Here is a 20,724-nt window from a genome sequence, read left to right as displayed (position 1 = left end):
CATGAAACTCACATTTTCTGCTTCATTCATCTCTTCATTGTTTGTTTAATCAAGAGTTTAAGCACAAGAGTTTAATCATGAAAATTTATTATAAAATAGTCTTTAAAACTAAAAAACACAGGATTAAATAAAAATGAAAGTTCTTACGGAAAAACAACAAGAATAACCAAGTAAACCCTAAAAGAGAAGATCAATGAGCAAGGCTAGTCTCAACCAATATTAAAATACACTATGAGGCCAAGCGTAGTGGCTCACACCTGTAATCCCAATACTTTGGGAGGCTGAGGTGGGCGGAGTACTTGAAGTCAGGAGTTCGAGACCAGCCTGGGCAACATGGTGAAACCTCATCTCTACAAAAAATTAGCCAGGCATGGTGGCATGTGCCTGTTGTCCCAGCTACTCAAGAGGCTGAGGTGGGATTTCTCAAGCCCAGGAGGCAGAGGTTGTAGAGAGCAGAGATCGTGCCACCGCACTCCAGCCTGGATGATAGAGTGAGACCCTGTCTCCAAAAAAAAAAAAAAAAAAAAAAAAAAAGAGAGAGAAATGACCATCTCTGAAAAAAATTAGTTTTTAAAAGAAAGACAACACATTATGAATTTCCAATAATAAAAAACAATGGGTATCAGCTGAAGAGACTGACCAGTGTAACTGTGTCACATCAATCTGTTCCTTCTCAGTTTTGTTTTGGTTTTGTCTTTGTTTTTGAGACAGGGTCTCACTCTGTCACCCAGGCTGGAGTACAGTGGCACGATCTCGGCTCACTGAAACCTTCTGCCTCCCAGGTTCTAGCAATTCTCCTGCCTCAGCCTCATGAGTAGCTGAGACTACCGGTGTGCACCACCGTGACTGGCTAATATGTTGTATTTTTCAGTAGGGATGGGGTTTCACCATGTTGGCAAGGCTGGTCTTGAACTCCTGATCTCAAGTGGTCCACCTGCCTCGGTCTCCCAAAGTGCAGGGATTACAGGCATAAGTCGTCGTGCATGGCCTATCAGTTTTGAATGTGCCCTTCAATTTATGCTCTACAGTAAACAACAGAATTTTTGTATGTAAAGTGAGCACAGGGCTGGGGGTGCTGGCTCATTACAGGCAAATCTTTTTTTTTTTTTTTTTTTTTTTGAGATGGAGTTTCACTCTTGTTGCCTAGACTGTAGTGCAATGGCGCCATATCAGCTCACTGCAACCTCTGCCTCCCAGGTTCAAGCAATTATCATGTCTCAGCCTCCTGAGTAGATGGGATTACAGGCACACACCACCACACCAATTTTTATATTTTTAATAGAGACAGGGTTTCACCATGTTGGCCAGGCTGGTCTCGAACTCCTGGCCTCAAGTGATCTGCCTATTTCGGCCTCCCCAAGTGCTGGGATTACAGTCGTGAGCTACCATGCCTGGCCACAGTAATTGACAATACAATATTTGAGGTGTAATTCATCACCTTCTTTCCCAAAACCACTCATTTCCTATTTGTGTTAATAGAAAAAGCCCATCATAGTTACCTTTGACTTCTCCCCTTGACTCAGTTAACTTTAATCACCAAGGCACGTTGGTTTTTTTTCCCCAGTGCCTTTTTTCCACTGTCTTTTGCTGCCATCTTGAAGTAAGCTCTCATTATCTCATTACTTTTTTTTTTTTTTTTTTTGAGATGGAGTCTCGCACTGTCACCCAGGCTGGAGTGCAGTGGCACGATCTCGGCTCACTGCAACCTCTGCCTTCCAGGTTCAAGCGTTTCTTCTGCCTCAGCCTCCCGAGTAGCTGGGATTACAGGCACCCGCCACCACGCCCAGCTAATTTTTTGTATTTTTAGTAGAGACAGTGTTTCACCATGTTAGCCAGGCTGGTCTCGAAATCCTGACCTTGTGATTTGCCCGCCTCAGCCTCCCAAAGTGCTGGGATTACAGGCGTGAGCCACCGTGCCTGGCCAGCTCTCATTACTTCTTATCAATGCATCTGTAACAGGCTTCTTACTGCTCCTCATCCCCAGTTAGCTCCTCCTCTAGATCCATAGAGTTGTCAGATACACATTCCTAAAACCCAGCTCTCTGCTTCCCACCAAACTCTAAGTCACATTCTTCAAGCATTCAAGGGATGCCACTATGTTGCCTCAACCCATCATTCCACGCGAATCTCCTGCTATTTTTTTTTACAGAAAACCTGCTATGTCCATTAAGAAACATACAAAGTGCATTATGAGGTGGTTGGCTTGTTATACCTTCACACTTTTTTTGCTCATAGCACCCCTTTAATCACTTACATACAAACCTAATCCTTCTTATAACTACCTTGAATCCTTCTTCAAAATGATAGAGTTGCATAGGAGAGTAAGAAGTAAAATCAATGCCTGTAATCTCAGCACTTTGGGAGGCCGAGGTGGGCGGATCACTTGAGATCAGGAGTTTGAGACCAGCCTAGCCAAAATGGTGAAACATCTCCACTAAAAATACAAAAGTTAGCCAGGCATGGTGATGCATGCCTGTAGTCCCAGCTACTCGAGAGGCTAAGACATGAGAATCACTGAACCCGGGAGGCGGAGGTCGCAGTAAGCTGAGATCGTGCCACTGCACTACAGCCCAGGCGACAGAGTGAGACTCTGTCTCAAAAAAAAAAAAAAAAAAAGGAAAATCAGATTTTTAGCTCCTTGAAGGCAAGTGCTATTTCTTATTCACCTTCCACTGAAACTCAATAAATATCTGTTATAAGGAAATAATATGAGAAAATGTGTTCAAAATGTAGTATTTCACCAAGTCAAGGACATTAAAGATGGGGGGTGCTGCAGTAGGCATGGTACTGTGCTGAGAAAAGGGACTTCAAGGAGTTCTGGGACACACACCCTGCCTTCAGGGAGCTAATGTACCAGGCAGGGAGGCAAGACAGACCAGGTAAAATGATAAGGAACTAACACCAAAGTGGTACCACTTCCAACCAACATTGTAAATCAAAAGATTGGACCAAGGAGAGGAGAGAGAATGGTAGCTGGAGAAGGATATAGGATCAAGGAAGGTTTGGTGTTTGGGTTTTTTTTTAATACTATATGTAATTAATAATCATGAGTATGGAATTTTATATTTCTTTTTTTTTCTAGATGGAGTTTCGCTGTGTCACCCAGGCTGGAGTGCAGTGGTACAATCTTGGCTCACTGCAACCTCTGCCTCTTGACTTCAAGTGATTCTCCTGCCTCAGCCTCCCTAGTAGCTGGGATTACAGGTGCCTACCACCACGCCCAGCTAATTTTTTGTATTTTTAGTAGAGATGGGGTTTCACCATGTTGGCCAGCCTGGTCTTGAATTTCTGATCTCAAATGATCCACCCGCCTTGGCCTCCCAAAGTGCTGGGATTACAAGAGAGAGCCACCAGCCAGAATTTTGTATTTTAATTAGATTCCTGATCAACATAAACAATTCCTTATTCTTAACAGAAAATATGCAGGATAAAACATATAATGATAACTATTGCCAAAACTAGCAGTTTCTAAAGTGGTTTTTTGTTTTGAAATGAAATCTCACTCTGTCACCCAGGCTGGAGTGCAGTGGTGTGATCTCGGCTCATTGCAACATCTGCCTCCAGGGTTTGAGGCGATTCCCCTGCCTCAACCTCACAAGTAGCTGGGATTATAAGCATGCACAATTAGGCCAGGCTAATTTTTGTATTTTTAATAGAGACAGGGTTTCACCATGTTGGCCAGGCTGGTCTTGAACTCCTGACCTCAAGTGATTCGCCCGCCTCAGCCTCCCAAAGTGCTGGGATTACCGGTGTGAGTCACCGTGCCTGGCCCCAAGTTTTTTTTTTTTTTTTTTTTAATTGTGTTAAAATACATGTAACATAAAACTTACCATCTTAGCCATTTCTAAGTATAAAGTTCAGTAGTGTTAAGGATATTCACATTGTTGTGCAACCAATCTCTAGAACTCATTTCATCTTGCAAAACTAAAACTCTCCGTTAAACAAATTCCCCACTCCTCCCTTCCCCCAGCCCCTGGCAACCACTAGCCTACATTCTGTCTCTATGGATATGATGACTTTGGGTACCCAGCAGTGGTGAAACCAACTATCAGACCCCACCAACAAATGACAAATGCCAGGATGCACCTAGCCAATCAATCAGGTGCACGGCAACTTTGCTTAGAAAATATAGATCTCACATCTCAACATATCACCAATCAACTTCTGTAGAATTTCCACATATCCCCAGAAGGATGATAATTAAAGTTAGAGAACTGACTTCTGGAGAGTCATTAAAAGGCTAGGTGCTTTTTGTTTGGATATATTTCAGATATATCAGATTCACATGATTCACAGATTTGCTCTTTGTCAGTGACATCTTGAATAGTTAGGTACTTGGTAGCCAATGCAAAGAGTTTTTCTTCCTAAGCAGAGCCATAATAAGGGGAAGAAATGGTGAACTTACACCATTGTAATAGTTCTCTGAGACAAGAGAACAGGTAGCAAAAAAAAAGGGTCCTTTCTACCAGAGGTCTGTAAAAATAAGTCAACAAACCCATTCTGGTTGAGAAGCTCTCCTCTAAAACAGGGATATAAACTGGTCAAAGGAAAGACTCCCCAAAAGATTTAATTTCTTTAACATCGTAGGGCAGAGTTTTCCCAACACATCGATTGAATGTTCAAACATGGCCTCAGTACAATGTTCTGGTACAACATGAAAAAATTGTCTCTAAAGAGTTTAATTGTTGAGCCTGGCATGGAATTTCACCTGGCCAACCAAAGAACCAGTACCCAGACATCCTGATTCTAAGAATTATTCATTTATTTGCATGTCAATTTTCTTTAGTCACCATAACCTAAAATAGTTGGTCCATATCTTGGGTGGTGAACAGCCCTTGTTTTCTGTCCAGAGATTTCTCTCTCACTCTCCCAGCACACACCCGTGTTTGGCCCTCTCAGGTCACATCTGAATTCAGCCAGAAAGCTTTTTGTACACATGGGATCATGCATGGTGTTCTAATATACTGGCTGGGGAACATACTATGGCTTTTGAATTAAAAAAAAAAGTAGTATTTAAAATTCCCAATTTTGACAATGATTCATGGAGAAGAAAAAGGTTGGTCCTAGAAATGGCAGTAAAACACTCCAAAAAGACTAGACTGATTTCTTTTTTTTTTTGAGATGGAGTCTTGCTCTGTTGCCCAGGCTGGAGTGCAGTGGTGCAATCTTCGCTCACTGCAAGCTCCGCCTCCCGGGTTCAGCCATTCTCCTACCTCAGCCTCCCAAGTAGCTGGGGCTACAGGTGCCCGCCACCATGCCCAGCTAATTTTTTCTATTTTTTAGTAGAGATGGGGTTTCACCATGTTAGCCAGGATGGTCTCGATCTCTTGACCTCATGATCCACCAGCCTTGGCCTCCCAAAGTACTGGGATTACAGGCGTGAGCCATAGCACCCAGCCAGGACTAGACGGATTTTTATCAAAGCACCTATAAATCCAGTTAATTAGAAATCAGTCACCCGGGCGCAGGTGGCTCATGCCTGTAATCCCAGCACTTTGAGAAGCCGAGGTGGGCAGATCACTTGAAATCAGGAGTTCAGGACCAGCCTGGCCAACATGCAGAAACCCGGTCTCTACTAAAAATACAAAATTAGCTGGGTGTGGCAGCGCATGCCTGTAAACCCAGCTACTCAGAAGGCTGAGGCAGGAGAATCGCTTGAACCAGGAGGTGGAGGTTGCGGTGAGCTGAGATCGTGCCACTGCACTCCAACCTAGGTGACAAGAGCAAAACTCTGTCTCAAAAAAAAAAAAAAAAAAAGTCAGCCACCATCAAGCCTGTTCTTATGTATATTCTATCAATGGACAGAGCAGAATATTCATTCTAGCCCCAGCTCTGCCTGAAAGCCAGGCAATCTTAGACAAATCCACAAACTCCCTAAGCCGCCACATCTTCTTCATAGAACAGGTATCTATTTGGTGCTGTACCTTTTCACAGTGCTCTGAGGATGAAATGAGATGTCTGTGAAAGGATTCTGAGGCCAGGCACGGTGGCTCACGCCTGTAATCCCAGCATTTTGGGAGGCTGAGGCGGGCACATCACCTGAGGTTGAGAGTTTGAGACCAGCCTGACCAACATGGAGAAACCCCATCTCTACTAAAAATACAAAATTAGCCGGGCATGGTGGCACATGCCTGTAATCCCAGCTACTCAGGAGGCTGAGGCAGGACAATCGCTTGAACCTGGGAGGCGGAGGTTGCAGTGAGCCAAGATCGTGCCATTACAATCCAGCCTGGGCAACAAGAGAAAACTCCGTCTCAAAAAAAAAAAAAAAAAGAAAGAAAGAAAGAAACGATTCTGTAAGGTATTATTACACATCCAGGAAGATGAAGCCAGTCTATTGGTATGTCATTGGATACACATATAGTGTTGGTTGGAATTTCCAGACAAGTTACAATGTCTTTATGGCCACCCTGAAGATTTTTGCCTCCTAATTTTACTTTTTGACTTCTGTTCTACAGAAATCCATCACCCCTAGTCCAGATAGCTGGGCTGCTGTCCAACACTGTGTGTGTGGACAAAATGCCACATATTCCTGATGCCATATTCTCAAGCTTGCAGACTAGGAGGGTAAGTCTAGGATAAGACTTACAGGATAAGTCCTCATCCCTATTCTTCTTCCACCTGCCCATCACACTTTCCCAAGCATTCAGTTCAAATGCTCCACATTTGTATGCCCTGCAGAAGTAAAAAATTCACACTCACAAAGCAGCAACTAGAAGGAATTTCATGGAAAAGATTTAAAAAGATTTCTTAAGCAACAAGCATCCTTGATGTGCATAAGTAGCTGTTTGACAATTATTAGCTTTTTTTTTTTTGAGACACAGTCTTGCTCTGTAACCCAGGCTAGAGTGTAGTGGCAAGATCACGGCCTATTGCAGCCTTGATCTCCTGGGCTCAAGGGATCCTCCAAACTCAGCCCCCCAAGTAGCTGGGACTAAAGGCATGCACCATCATGCCCAGCTAATTTTTAAATTTTTGTAGAGATACGGTCTCACTGTGTTGCCCAGATTGGTCTTGAACTCCTTGCCTCAAACAATCCTCCCACCTCAGCCTCCCAAAGTGCTGAGATCACAGGCATGAGCCACCACACCTGGCCAATTATTATCTTTAAATGTATTCTTATTTATTTATTTAGAAATGGAGTCTTGCTTTGTTGCCCAGGCTAGAATGCAGTGGCATGATCTTGGCTCACTGTAACCTCCGCCTCCCGGGTTCAAGCAATTCTCATGCCTCAGCCTCCTGAGTAGCTGGGATTACAGGCTTGAGTCACCACAGCTGGCTAATTTTTTGTATTCTTAATAGAGACAGGGTTTCATTATTTGGTCAGGCTGGTCTCGAACTCCTGCCCTCAAGTGATCCAGCCACCTAGGCCTCCCAAAGTGCTGAGATTACAGGTGTGAGCCACCACACCCAGCCTTTTTAAATATATTCTTTCAAAACAAAATATTAAGGCCCTCAATTAATTTAATATTAGGAAGATAAAACACTCCAAAATCACCATAGAAATCATCATTAATAACTGATTTGCATGTAATTCTTAAGAACATGTACATCAGGAAACCCTGTTTCCTTCTAAAATGAGGAAAAGCTAATTCTCCTAGTAACCAATTAGCGCTTATTTAGTTGGATAGGAAATAGAATTTCAAGGGCTTGAATAGGGTAAGAGGACGAAGCCTTGAAGGCTGGGGTGTGAGAGTTCATCAGTCTTCTCAAGTGTCTTCTCTCTCAACAGCAAGTTTCTGCTCTTCCCTAATAGCAACAGCAGCCACAGGCCATGCTCTGTAGGAACTGGACCAAATTCAAATATTCATTTGGGACAGGGTCAGAGAGAATTCTGAGTGAAGAGATTCAAGATGACACAGCCAATCCAGAAGTTAGGCTGAATACACTCAACTCCCCTTCCAGGCCTGGGTTTGACAGTAGAACACACAATAATTTACTAACAAAATGCTGCAGTCTGGCTTTGAGGAAACATACAAGTCCAGCAATCTACCTCTCTAGGTCACCCTAACTCTCCTGCCCTCTCTCAAGTACACCCACACAAAGATTCTCCACTACAAGCCCTTCATTTTCAAGACCTGTCATAATTCCAGCTAGGAAGGCCAACAACTATCCAGTTTGCTAGCTCCTCATAAACTTGCCACCCTGCATATCCTAGTTACTACCACTGTAACTGGGTATGCAAGGTAAGTTACATATTTAAAATACAGGCTGTTTTTCACAGAACAAAGGAAAAAGGAAAAAGACATCAATTATATATATATTTATATATATATATATTTATACGTATATAAGCAATACCTATTAATAACAGGCTCCTAACTGTATACTGAATTGAATACTGTATTAAACAGTGAAAAATATTAGTTTACAAAAGGTTTTGCATCTCCACCCTGCAGGAAAATCTAGACTTCAAGACATGAGCACAGAAATTTAAAAATCCTGACATCTACAAATAAGTTGGACACAGACCTAAGCCCCTATGAAGATAAATATTTTACCTTCAGCAATTGTAATCACTCTGCATTTTAAATGTCTTCAATTTGTCATTTTCAATCCCTGTTTTGCTTCTCACTATTTGATAATATGCAATTTCAGGTAGCTTTCTTAATCTCAGGTGTAATGAAAGTAGTTTTTTTTAATAAAGAAGTTTTAAAATTCAAAGATTATAAAAGAATGATGCATTCTATTAATATGATATAAATAACTTTTAATGGCCTTGTATTTCATTTCAGAATAACTAATGATATATGCCATAACCAAAGGCTTAAACCACAATAGAATCTAAATCTGCTAAGAACTAAATCTATTAGCCCTATATGAATTTAACACTTAGTCCAAGTCTCTAGTTTCCCATTTGCAAATAGCATTGTCTTTGCCTTGATTTATCCCAAGGTACTAGAATTAAAAATACCACAAACTGACTCATCCTATAAAAAGGGAAAAACAGGTTTTTCTTTCAAAAGAAGTGAAGGAAAATATGTCTAAGTAAAAACATACTAAAGAGCAAAACTACATAATCATTACGTAGTTTTGATCAGTGCTTTTCAGGGGCAGTGGGGTAGGTGGAGGTACAAAGGGGACTTTTGGGGTGATGGAACTGTTTTGTGTCTTGTGTGCGGTGCTGGTTATATGACTGTGCATCTGTCAGAATTCTTAGAGGTACACTTACAGAGGCTAAATTTTACTGTATGTAAATTATACTGCTGTAGCCTATTTTTTTTAAAGTGCTATTACATATAAAACAATGTGCTAGACACTGAATTATGAAATCTAATGTTCAAGCATACAATTCTCAAGGGTTCTAGATGTATTATCAAAAACTTACCATTAAACACTGAGTTCAGCCTTCAGTATTTTATATTTTATCCATATTTATATTCTATAAAATGACTCGAAGCATCACCTAAAATTATCACATGAATTTTCAATCATTATGTGTTCAATATACACTTATAGAAAATTTCCTTGTCTTATTCTTAAAAGTGAACATATCAATATCTATGTAATGTTAATTATATGGTTATGAGTTGAATTTACTACTAAATTCTACCTTTTCTGAATTATACATTGAGAAATGTGAACTGTGATTAGATTTATTCACATCCCTCAGAACACCAGGAAATGTGTCTTAAACATGTTAATTGATTTCAGAAACTTCTATGTCTTGAGCAAGACTTGTGTTAACAAGCATCTGATGGCTTTTAAAATGAGAATGTTTCAGAAATTCATCTAAAAAAATGCTTGAATGTAAAATGCAATCCTAAGGTGTATACTCTAATGCCTGTTGATGAGCAGATCCTTAGTTTCCTTCTTCTAGAACTCATATCAAAATACATTTTCTTCAGAAAAAATAGGAGTCAAAGATGCTAATCATGTTCTTTTCATAGTCACGTTACATTTGTTTTACAACACTCTCAGAAAAGCCTTTCACATGTTCACTTTTTAAATTACAAACATGTTTCACCTCACTAGACACTGAGTTATGAAACTTAGAGCAAAAGTAAAACTTTCTAATGGAATGCCCATGTAAATACTAGAAATACAACAAAATAAGGCAAAGTCTTTCCTCCAAAATGTTGCCTACCACACCAAAACACAATCCTGCTTTTAAAACAGCGAGTAAAATTAAATCAACCTTATCTTCCTAAATAGAAGTCCACTCGAAGTTTTGTTTTTCACAAAAATGGCATTCACTTGACTTAATATTGTCCTTCCAATAAGAATAACACGCAGGGTGTTAGAGGGCAGTTGTTGGACTCCTCTTCAGCAAATAAAGGAGACCAGTTGGAGCTTAGCTTGGTCTGCCCAGGAAAGGAGGAACGCAGCTTGCTGACATGGCTAAGGAATGCCAATTAATACATTTTAAAACCCCTATTATCTGCCTGAGACGTGTACATCTTCCCAGGCCCTCAAACTTCAATCAGAAAGTGTGTTCAACTCCATTGTCATTTCACCCATAGTGGGGAAGTCCATCGAGGAAAACCATAGGAAAAAAAATGTTTTTCAGTTATTCATATTAGCACAATCAACCCAGAGCTCACAGCACAAACTAAATAAGTTAACTTGCCGGTGTCTTGAATGAAGACATTTAATCAAAGCATGCATTTTCCATCTTTCCAGTAGCTTTCAAGACAGCTGGTTTTGGTGATCGTTTTTTGGTCTTTTGTTATTCTCAACGTGACCGGTTTCTCACCGCAGGATTTCAAACAAAATGAGACAATTAAACCACACCTCGAGCGAAGGGGCGCTTACCTTGCAGATAAACACACCGGCCTTGCCTTCTCTAAAATGCGGACACGTGCTTTTCCCGCATTAGGGGGCTCCCGGCGCGCGCCCCGCCGCCACCTGTTGAGGAAAGCCAGCGCACCTCCTGCAGCTCAGGCTCCGGGCGCCAGCCCTGCCCCGCAGCCCCGGGGCCCGTCGCAGCTCGAGTGGTCCCTCTCCGGCCCAGCCCTCGCCGCCTGCTCTCCGCCCTGCAAGTTTCAAGAGGCAGTTATTTTTCGCAGCCTCCGCGCTTGCAACTGCCTCCTGGCGGGGGAGTGGGTGTCCAAAAAGCCACCAGCAGGAGAAACTAAAAAGATCACAAACGACTTAACGATAAGCCCCTTCTTCCTTTTAAAGACCGAGAGGAGGGTAGAGGGGAGTAGTGCCTGAGCCCACGTGACTGAGCCAGGGAGCCCGACGGTCTCAGGAGCGCCAGGCGCCGCGCGTGACCCCGAAGTGGCAGCACCCTCGAGCCGCCTCCTGGTCCACCCACAAGGATAGTGGCGCACAGATGGCGCTCCCCGCAGCCCCAGTCTCAGATTTAAAAGGTCTGGAGTAGGGCCTGAGAACATGCATTTCCAACCAGGTCCTGGGGGATGCCGCCACTGATACAGCCAATCTGGGGACCACAATTCGAGGATCACGTCCCCAGCCCCTGACTCACATAAGTGTCATTCAGTACAGATGTCTGACTCTAAGGAGCCAGTGGTGAAACCAGAGAGGCTTCGGGTTTGTCAAATCCCCAGCAGCAAACGTAACCTCGGGCCCTGGAGTGGCAAAGCCGTGGACTAGAGGTGGAGGGCGTGGGTTCTCAGCTCTCAAGAGGTCGCTGGGAAGGCCTTTCGCGTTAGATCAAAGATCCCAGGTACTTCCTCGAACTCACTTGGTGGAAGTGGCACCGGGGAGACCTGTGCCTCCGGCCGTGGCGCCCTTCTCCGCTGGAGGCACCTGCCCACCCATCTCCGCGGGCGAAGGCCCCTCGCGCCCCCTGGTGGCAGCCCCAGTTCCCCCAGCTTAATGGGGTGTTCCCCTCACCCACCCCAGCAGGAGCCCTAGGGTTCGAGACTAGGACCACAGTCTTAACTGGCTTTAAGTCAGCTGTTGCTGATGAAAATGAAAAGGAAAGTAGCATGTGACCCACAGGCCATTGTGAGACCCCTAGTGTCACATCTGTGCCTAATTAATCATCAAACCATCTACTCAGGTGGCATAAGGGACATGGTTTTTGAGGGTTGTGATCCGGATCTCTAATAGAGGAAGACCGGGGGGTATTTGGAGGGAACGTTTTACAGTACCAGCCTCAGCTGTTTGGTGTTTAGCCAAAATAGAGAGATGCAAGTGTGCTCTGGGTTGATAAAGATGAGGTCCACAGGTAATGGAGACAGGCTCCAAAGATGGAGAAGCACCTGCTTCATCAGCTAAACAATAGCTGTGAAAAGTCTCCACTGCCCCACCCCAAGTCCAATTGTCATTAAAGCTGAGAGTCCTGGTTTCTCTCAGGTTGAAAGGCAGAGTCTCCCCGTCCTTGAGGCAGAGAAATTAGTTTGGACAGGAAGAGTGTGTCGCTGGCAAATAACCGCAGCGGACAACATGCCAATCTCAGCCTCCCTGTCTCCTGTCCTCGGGTCTCTCAAGGTACCCAGTCCCCATATACTCCTCCTCCTTGCCACCTTATGGAGAAAATGTTAAATGATGGCTTAAAAAAATCAGCTTCATGGCCAGGCATGGTGGCTCACACCTGTAATCTCAGCACTTTTTGGGAGGCTGAGGCAGGTGGATCATGAGGTCAGGAGTTTGAGACCAGTCTGACCAACATGGTGAAACCTCGTCTCTATTAAAAATACAAAAATTGTCTGGACGTTGTGGCATGTGCCTGTAATCCCAGCTACTCAGGAGGCTGAGGCAGGAGAATCGCTTGAACCTGGGAGGCAGAGGTTGCAGTGAGCCAAGATCGCGCCACTGCATTCCAGCCTGGGCGACAGAGCAAGACTCTGTCTCAAAAAAAAAAAAAAAAAAAAAATCAGTTTCATTTGGTGGTATATACTTGTTAACAAGATATCTCTGGAAATGGAAACCGACATGAATGAATTTCAACCATAAGCCAACAGACAGAAAAAGATAGGTGAGGGTGAAGAAAACGCATTATCAATATTAACATCATACCTGATGCTGTGCTAAGCACCTGCACAGCATCTCATTTAATCCTCACACCAGCTCAGTGAGATATTGACTCCACTTTTCAGGTGAGGAAATTGAGGCTCACAGAGCTTCTATCAGCTACCTGAAGCCACCTAGTGAGAAAGGAACCCAGTAACAACAGTGGCTTCATAGACAGCTACCACTTATTGGACATTTATGCCCCGCTTTCTCTCAATAATTCTTATTTTATATGCAAGCCTATAAGGCAAATTCTATTATCCCCATTTTATACTTGAGAATACGAATGTTCAGGAAGGTTAAACGACCTCCCTGTGGTCATATGACCTATCACTGTCTAAGAAGGACTTGAATCCGGGAGAGAGGCCAAGGACCCATTTACCTCCATACCATGCCTGCAATCAATCAGAAATGAAGATGGCTTGACTCTCTGCTCTATGCAGAACACTGCAGACAAACTTCTGCCACCTGTGAGCCAAGCTTCTGCTCTGTGTTCACTGTGATGCTTCCTTCAGAAGGCATTCTACACACAGAAACAGCATGTTCTCTTTTTAGAGCAGCTCAAACACCCACAGAAGCTGTTTATTATACAAGGAAACCTCACTGCAGGAAATAATAAGCAGAAAATGAATGGGAGTGAGTACGTTTCCTTCTGACTCACCTTGTCCATCAAGAAAGACAATGGTACCCAGGGATGGAAACTTTGCCTGGTTTAATGCAGAGTGGAGAGGGTGATTATTCCAATTCTACCTGAATTGTGACCACAATGATGAAGGGACTATTCTTGAGGCAGTTCATACCAATGGCTAGACCAAAAAGCACCCTGAAGCCTGGTATTGAGGACGATGCCTGCTATATAAGTGAGCAGGGTCCCAGCCTCATTTCCACCTCACCCCTGACCTGCCTAAGGAAGCACCCACATATGACATTGAAAGGACTGCCTGTCTCCAAAATATCCTACAATGGGGATTGAAATCGTCACCATTAAGTCATCTTTTGGGGATAAAGCATTGAATTGTTAAAATTAATTCATGTTATATATGATGGGTAATATTAACTTACTAGCATTTATAATTAACAAGATGAGCTTGCAGGATGAGCTAGATGTCACCTGGGAAAGCAAAGGAAGTCAGTGTAATACAGGTATGGTTTGCCGTGAAGAGGAAGGAAAGCCTCTCCATAAAAGGTGCACCTGCCTCATCTTCTCACCCCACCCCTTCTCTGTCTAGCAAAGTCTTACACATCCCAAAGCCAAGAGCCTGAATAAGGTGAAGAGCACATTAGCACAGTGGAAAGTGCACATTGGCTCCCCCACAGCCCTCATCTTACCTGTCAACACAACCTGCGTTGCGATTGGACAGTGCATGTCTTATATCTCTAGCATTCTCCCTGGTCCATAACACCCACCTAGCACAATCCAGGCATTCAACAAATATTTGCCGAAGGCTTTGACTTGGAAAGATCAGAGGGAGAATTTTCCGTAGGAAAGAAACTACCAAGAGGCAAAACAAAACCCTGTCAAAGGCAAGAAAGCAAAAGCTAATAGGAAAAGTGGAGGGAAAGGAGGAATGCTACAGATGTCTAGAAGGGTGTCATGCCAAAGGGTGCCTTTGGATTGTTGCTTTATTCTCTGAGCTTGAGGCCAAGTAGGAGGATTTGGGTTCTGGGATACTCTTGTCTGCTCCAGAGTGTTATAGGAACAAGCTTATTTATATTATGTGGATATAAATTGGTCTGTTTTAAGAGAATCTGAGAGATAAAACCCTACACTTATGGAATTAATAAAGGAAAGGGGAAAGATTAGTTGAACGTGCAATAACACCTTTTTTGGTGGTGAGAATGAAAAAGATAGGATTACTAATTAATATGTCAGAGATCATCTCAACTGAACATAAAGTTCACAAAATGTGATTTGACATTTGAAACTTGAATTTGGATAGAGCTCTTTAGGATCACATCTTTTGTAGAAATAAAAACAAACCTAATTTATTGAGCATTTTTCTAGCCTGGACACCACAGTAGGCAGGCTTGCATAGGTTGATTCACTTTTATTTCATTTAATCCTCGAAAATTCCCTGGGACTGTCTATTTTACAGATGGGAAAACTGAGGCTCAGAGAGCTAACATTTCTTTTATAAAGTCATGTGCATTTGGTAGGGTGAAAGTTTCCACCCAACTTTACCTAACTACCTGCACATCCCATGTTTTCTCCACTGTCATGAGATGCTTTTCTTATTTGTTGCATAAATGGAGGCATATCTGTCCTGTAGAGCCCAGATACTGTTGAATGAAATGTTGTCAATTTCTTGTCTAGGAATGACCACCTATGAGCATATTTATGTAACTTATTCTTTATTGATCTGTATTGGACTGGGGCCCTCAGAGGGTAACAAGGACATAAGCAGCAAGATAGACCAAATTTGACACCTGGGCACCAGGACCATGAGACAAGGTTACTCTGACCTGCAGTTTAAATGAACCACCTAAGCAACCAGCACCTGCAGCCAACTCTTTCTAAATCACCCTCATGTGTTTCAGTCTTGATCTTTGCTATTTGTAAACAAACAGGTAAAAGATAACATTTCATCCTGTCCACTGCCCCTTGAAGGTACTTAAATTCCACACAAATCTCTTGCATACCTTAAGTTTCTAATTTTCTATGCATTTGCAATCAAACATGAAGAATACACATTTTTGTCCTTACTTCCAACTCTGAAGCAATTCTCTCGAGCTAGAAGAGAAACTAGCCCCTAGAGGTCATTGGCATGAATGTGAACACCCAGTTAAGAAAAAAAAAAAAAGTTATAGGACTGTTAGAAATGGCGGCAAATTGTAATATGTAATTTCACAAATGACTCAAATGCAATTTTGAAAATGCAGCTTCCTTACATTTTCTGGCTCAGAAGATATTAATAACAGGTCAGCCAGTGTAATATTCCCTGAAATGAGATAAAAAAAATAAGGTATAGACAGACATGGCTTGAGACCATAGATAAGACTGTCTGATTTCATAGTTTAATATTTCAAAAAATATTTCAAAAATTTTGACCAAAGTTTTTTCTACATCTTCTTGTAAATGTATCTAACATTTTCAATTTCTTTGTTCATATCATGGAAAGTTACTATAACTGCCTCATATTGTCCTTTAGACCCATAGCAGCTAACTCTCCAGTGATGCACATTGCAGAAATAGCTTTTTTTTTTTTTTTTTTTTGAGACGGAGTCTTGCTCTGTCGCCCAGGCTGGAGTGCAGTGGTGCGATCTTGGCTCACTGCAAGCTCCGCCTCCCGGGTTCAAGCCATTATCCCACCTCAGCCCCCTGAGTAGCTGAGACTACAGGCGCCCGCCACCACACCCGGCTAATTTTTTTGTATTTTTTTTAGTAGAGACGGGGTTTCACTGTGTTAGCCAGGATGGTCTCAATCTCCTGACCTCATGATCCACCCACCTCCGCCTCCCAAAGTGCTGGGATTACAGGCGTCAGCCACCGCGCCCAGCCCAGAAATGGCTTTTATAAAAATACAGACTTGATTTTTTGTGCACAGAAAGTGCTTCTTTCACATATGTCACTGTTTGATCTGATGAACCTAATCAGAGAAAGGAATCATTTTCTTCTCTCTTATTCAGTCCTCTCCTTTGCTGGGAATTATAACCAGAAAACGAACTTCTCCAAGATGCAGCTCCTTAAGGATCACCGATGCTGTTCCATGGGCCAAGATCTTTGCATTCTCCTCTCCCCTCACATTGTTTCTCTTCCTTTACATCCTCACATATTATTTTTCTACTGTGCAGGCAGTTTAGCTAACTAGCTTCTTAATGGTTCTGCTCATATTCAAGTCAAGTGCTTCCTCAGCCTCCTCCACATATTCTACCAAGCCACCAGCCACAGCTAACTAGGAGAACTGCTGTCCTGGCATGACATTGGCTTCTAGTTAACAAAGAACTTGCATGGCCACATCATGCTGCATGTTCACACCAACTTACAATGTTGATTTTATTACCAATTTGCTGACAAGGAAACTTGAGGGTGTTTTCCAGATTTGTACTCATAGGAACACAGGTCATCTGACTTCCACATAGATGCACACCTGCCTCCTTGCAAGAGATTCAGTTTCTGTGTTCCTGGCACTGAGGCTGTCAACGTCTGCCACATTGCACTGCTAGTATCTCACAGGCCTTTCAACCGGACCCCATCCCTTCCTTCCCATCCTACCTCTACCCTCCCCCTCATCTCAGTCTAAAATACACTCAAGGGAGAAAATTCTTAAAAACTTCTTTTTATTTTTACCTTAAATTTTTTTCTGACAGGCTGGGTGTGGTGGCTCATGCCTGCAATCCCAGCACTGTGGGAGGCCACGATGAGAGGATCACTTGAGCCCAGGAGTTCAAGACCAGCCTGGACAACATGGTGAAAACCCATCTCTACAAAAAAATACAAAAATTAACCAGGTGTGGTGGTACCTTAGTCCCAGCTACTCAGGAGGCTGAGGCTGGTGGATTACTTGAGCCTGGGAGGTTGAGGCTTCAGTGAGCTAAGATCACACCACTGCACTTCAGCCTGGGTGACAAATACCTCATCTTTAAAAGAAAAATTTGTTTCTGACACTCAGCATTACATTTATTCTTCATAAAACACTCTCCTCTGAGACTGCCTCTTGCCCTTATGCATTTATCTCTTTGTGACAATGCCCCCTTAATGCTTGCAATACCTTAAGTGTCTACCTGAGACACAAGGAAATATGAGGGTGTTTGCTCACAGATGATGACGAGGAGGAGGCTATAACTACCATTCATACAGCAGTTGCTTGTAAATCCTTTGCCTGCACTATTTAATTTTATCCTTAAAACAATCCAGTGAGGTGGGTACTACTTATGTTTCCATTTTACAGATGAGAAGAATAAGACTCAGAGAGTTTAAGGAACTTGACCAACAGCTAGTAAGTAGCAGAGGGTTCAAACCAGAACTGTTTCACGCCGAAGTGCATTCTCTCTGAACTGCTGGTCTCCCTAAGACTTTATACACTAGCTGAAGGGAGAAGACAAATGCATAAGACGACCTACAATGCCTGTTGCAAATGATAAGTGACAAATTAATGGTGGCAATCAAGAATTTTGTGGACTTTCAGAAGGTAAGAAGTCACGTTCCTGCATGTTTGGGTTCTTCTGAGAGAGTTACAGTAACCCCCAGAGCTCCTTACCAGGGCTAATTGGAGGGCGCTGATCTCCTCTGGGGTCTCATCTGAATTCCACAGGTGCATGGGCCCAGCCTTGAATCCTTCCCTTGGAGTCCCTCATTCTTCGACTTTAGCACTGTGGAAGCTTCATTCAGGGCACCTGTAGGCTACAAACTACCTCCATCTGCTCTGTTTTTCAACCTAACCTTGTGGTTGGGAGAAGAGAGCCCAGGATTTCTACGGAGAGAACAGAGAACACAAGGAAACTAGCGCACACAGATCAGAATTGCCCAGTGCAGGGATGGAACCCAGGCTTGGAGTTCCAAGGCTTCGGCCTAGGGTGGGTTTTCAGCACAAACACTTCCTAGTTGTGTGCCCTTGGACATTTTCCCAACTTCTTCGATTTTTCTCTGTAAAATGGGAATAGCACAAGAAACTATTTCATAGAAATGACAAATTGCTGTAACGTGCCTGACACTTTGTAAATTCTCAATAAGTAGTAGCTTGTAAACAACCCAGAGATCCTTGGATTGAAGGACTTCCCAGGTGTACAGAAGCCTTGGCCTAAGAGATGGCAATGAGCAGGTTTTCCTCTTTGGGAAGTTTGGGCTCTGAGGGTAGAGGAGATAGTGTAGGGGTTAAATGCCTGCCTGGAGTGTGTTGTAGAACTCTGCATACATCTCTTCAAGCAGGTCCAATTGTGAAGTTAGAGAAAGACCCCTGACACCTGATCCAATTGTAAGAGTAATTTACAGCAGTGTTTCTCGCAGTTCACTGGGTCATAAGAGTCATCTGGGTCGCTTTTTTTTTTTGAGACAGAGTCTCACTCTGTCGCCCAGGCTGGAGTGCAGTGGTGCGATCTCGGCTCACTGCAAGCTCCGTCTCCTGGCTTCACACCATTCTCCTGCCTCAGCCTCCCAAATAGCTGGGACTACAGGCGCCTGCCACCATGCCCGGCTAATTTTTTGTATTTTTAGTAGAGACGGGGTTTCACCGTGTTAGCCAGGATGGTCTCAATCTCTTGACCTCGTGATCCACCCGCCTCGGCCTCCCAAAGTGCTGGGATTACAGGCATGAGGCACCGCGCTCGGCCTCACCTGGGTTGTTTATTTAAAATACAGTTTCCCAGCCCCCTCCCCCAAAATGTTCTAACCCAGGTGCTCTAGGGCAGGTCCTGGGAATGTTCATTTTACACAAGCCACTGGGTGATTTCATGACCAAAGAAGTTTAGGAAACATTGCTTTAAGCATTCAAAGAACTTATATGTCCTCTATGTAATGGAATCTACTAATGAGCAGATTTATCATCCCCACTTTACAGGAAAAGTAACTAAGACCCAACAAGCTTCAGTAGCGTGCAAGAGCCTGCTCAGGCTGGCTCAAGAGAGCCTACTGTTGTTGTTTTGTTTTTTTGAGATAGAGTTTCATTGTTGTCACCCAGGCTGGAGTGCAGTGGCACAATCTCGGCTCACTGCAACCTCCGCCTCCTGGGTTCAAGCGATTCTCCTGCCTCAGCCTCCTGAGTAGCTGGGACCACAGGCACCTGCCACCACACCCAGCTAATTTTTTGTATTTTTAGTAGAAATGGGGTTTCATTATGTTGGCCAGGCTGGTCTCCAACTCCTGACCTCAGGTAATCCTCCCACCATGGCCTCCCAAATTGCTGGGATTACAAGCATGAGCCACCGCGCCCAGCCAAGATAGCCTACTGTTAAATATTCAAGGAATTTGCAATTCGGTGATTAAACCCTGAGTGGCTTGAATTTGGCCATGGTGGAATAACTGCACTCCAGATTTCTCCTGGCCAGAAGGGAGCTCACGGGTGCTCAGGTCGGCTTCTTTTTTCAAACAACCCAGGGCACTGATAGAAGTGAACACTTCTTGGCTATTCTCCTGTTTTCGGTGCATGGCTCAATTCGAATATTGTCTTTTTCTCTACTGAAATTCATAAACATTACATACAAATCAGCAACCCAGGGCTTTTTTTTTTTTTTTTTTTAAAGAGCTGGTTTACTAGCACATCACTGAGTCAGGGTAAGTAGTTTGTCTGACTGTTAGCAAAAAAGTTGAAGTTCACCTGTGTTCTCGCTCCTTAATCCATGTGCATTTTCCTCCTGCTCCCTCTATCGTCCCTCCAACCTCCAGTCCTGGGTAGCATTAAGGGCTCAAATTCTAACAAGGATCACCTGCTAGAGAGTTGGTTCAGAATTTCTAGTTAAAGACTTTGTGATCACTCTTTTCCACAACAGGTTGATGTCTCCCTCTAGTGGATAGGAAAGAGCAAGACAAGTTTTTAGATCATTGTATATGTGTAACATGTTGAAATATAGAGAGAGCTAATTTCCAATAGCAGCACAAAAATTTCCTTTTATTCATTTAATATTTCATTCACTCAGCATTTATAATTTGCTTACTATGTGCCAGATATTGAAGTATAAAGATAAAAAAAGAGAAAAGTCACTATATACTGAGAAAGACTGCCAAGATACATTGAGAAGAAAATTAGAGTGCAGAACCTTATGAAAAATATACTATCATTTGTTTATAAAGGCAAAAGAAAGAATATATACATACATTCACATAAGATATATTTAGAGAGACACACAAAATACTGTTAATATTAGTTG

The 20,724-nt window shown here is 43.0% G+C and overlaps 1 protein-coding gene across 2 annotated transcripts in view; it reads right to left on the bottom strand.

Annotated features, from left to right (window-relative positions):
* Positions 1 to 20,320, bottom strand: part of ESR2 (estrogen receptor 2) — a 78,974-nt gene extending 58,654 nt beyond the window's left edge. Inside the window, exons 1-3 of one of the 2 annotated variants that reach the window (XM_055289135.2) lie at positions 20,284 to 20,320; positions 18,123 to 18,335; positions 10,756 to 10,976 (exon numbers count right to left, since the gene is read on the bottom strand). The gene's annotated coding sequence lies outside the window, so the exon portion shown is untranslated. Of the gene's footprint in view, positions 1 to 10,755; positions 11,677 to 18,122; positions 18,336 to 20,283 lie in introns of those variants that run through there. The other variant, XM_063644520.1, reaches the window with a different exon arrangement.
* Between the last annotated feature and the right edge of the window lie 404 nt (positions 20,321 to 20,724).

The sequence above is a fragment of the Symphalangus syndactylus genome, chromosome 8, assembly GCF_028878055.3.
Source record: "Symphalangus syndactylus isolate Jambi chromosome 8, NHGRI_mSymSyn1-v2.1_pri, whole genome shotgun sequence".
Lineage (NCBI taxonomy): Eukaryota > Metazoa > Chordata > Mammalia > Primates > Hylobatidae > Symphalangus > Symphalangus syndactylus.
Note: the sequence above shows the minus strand (reverse complement) of the source record. Positions and strands in the feature narration are given on the sequence as shown.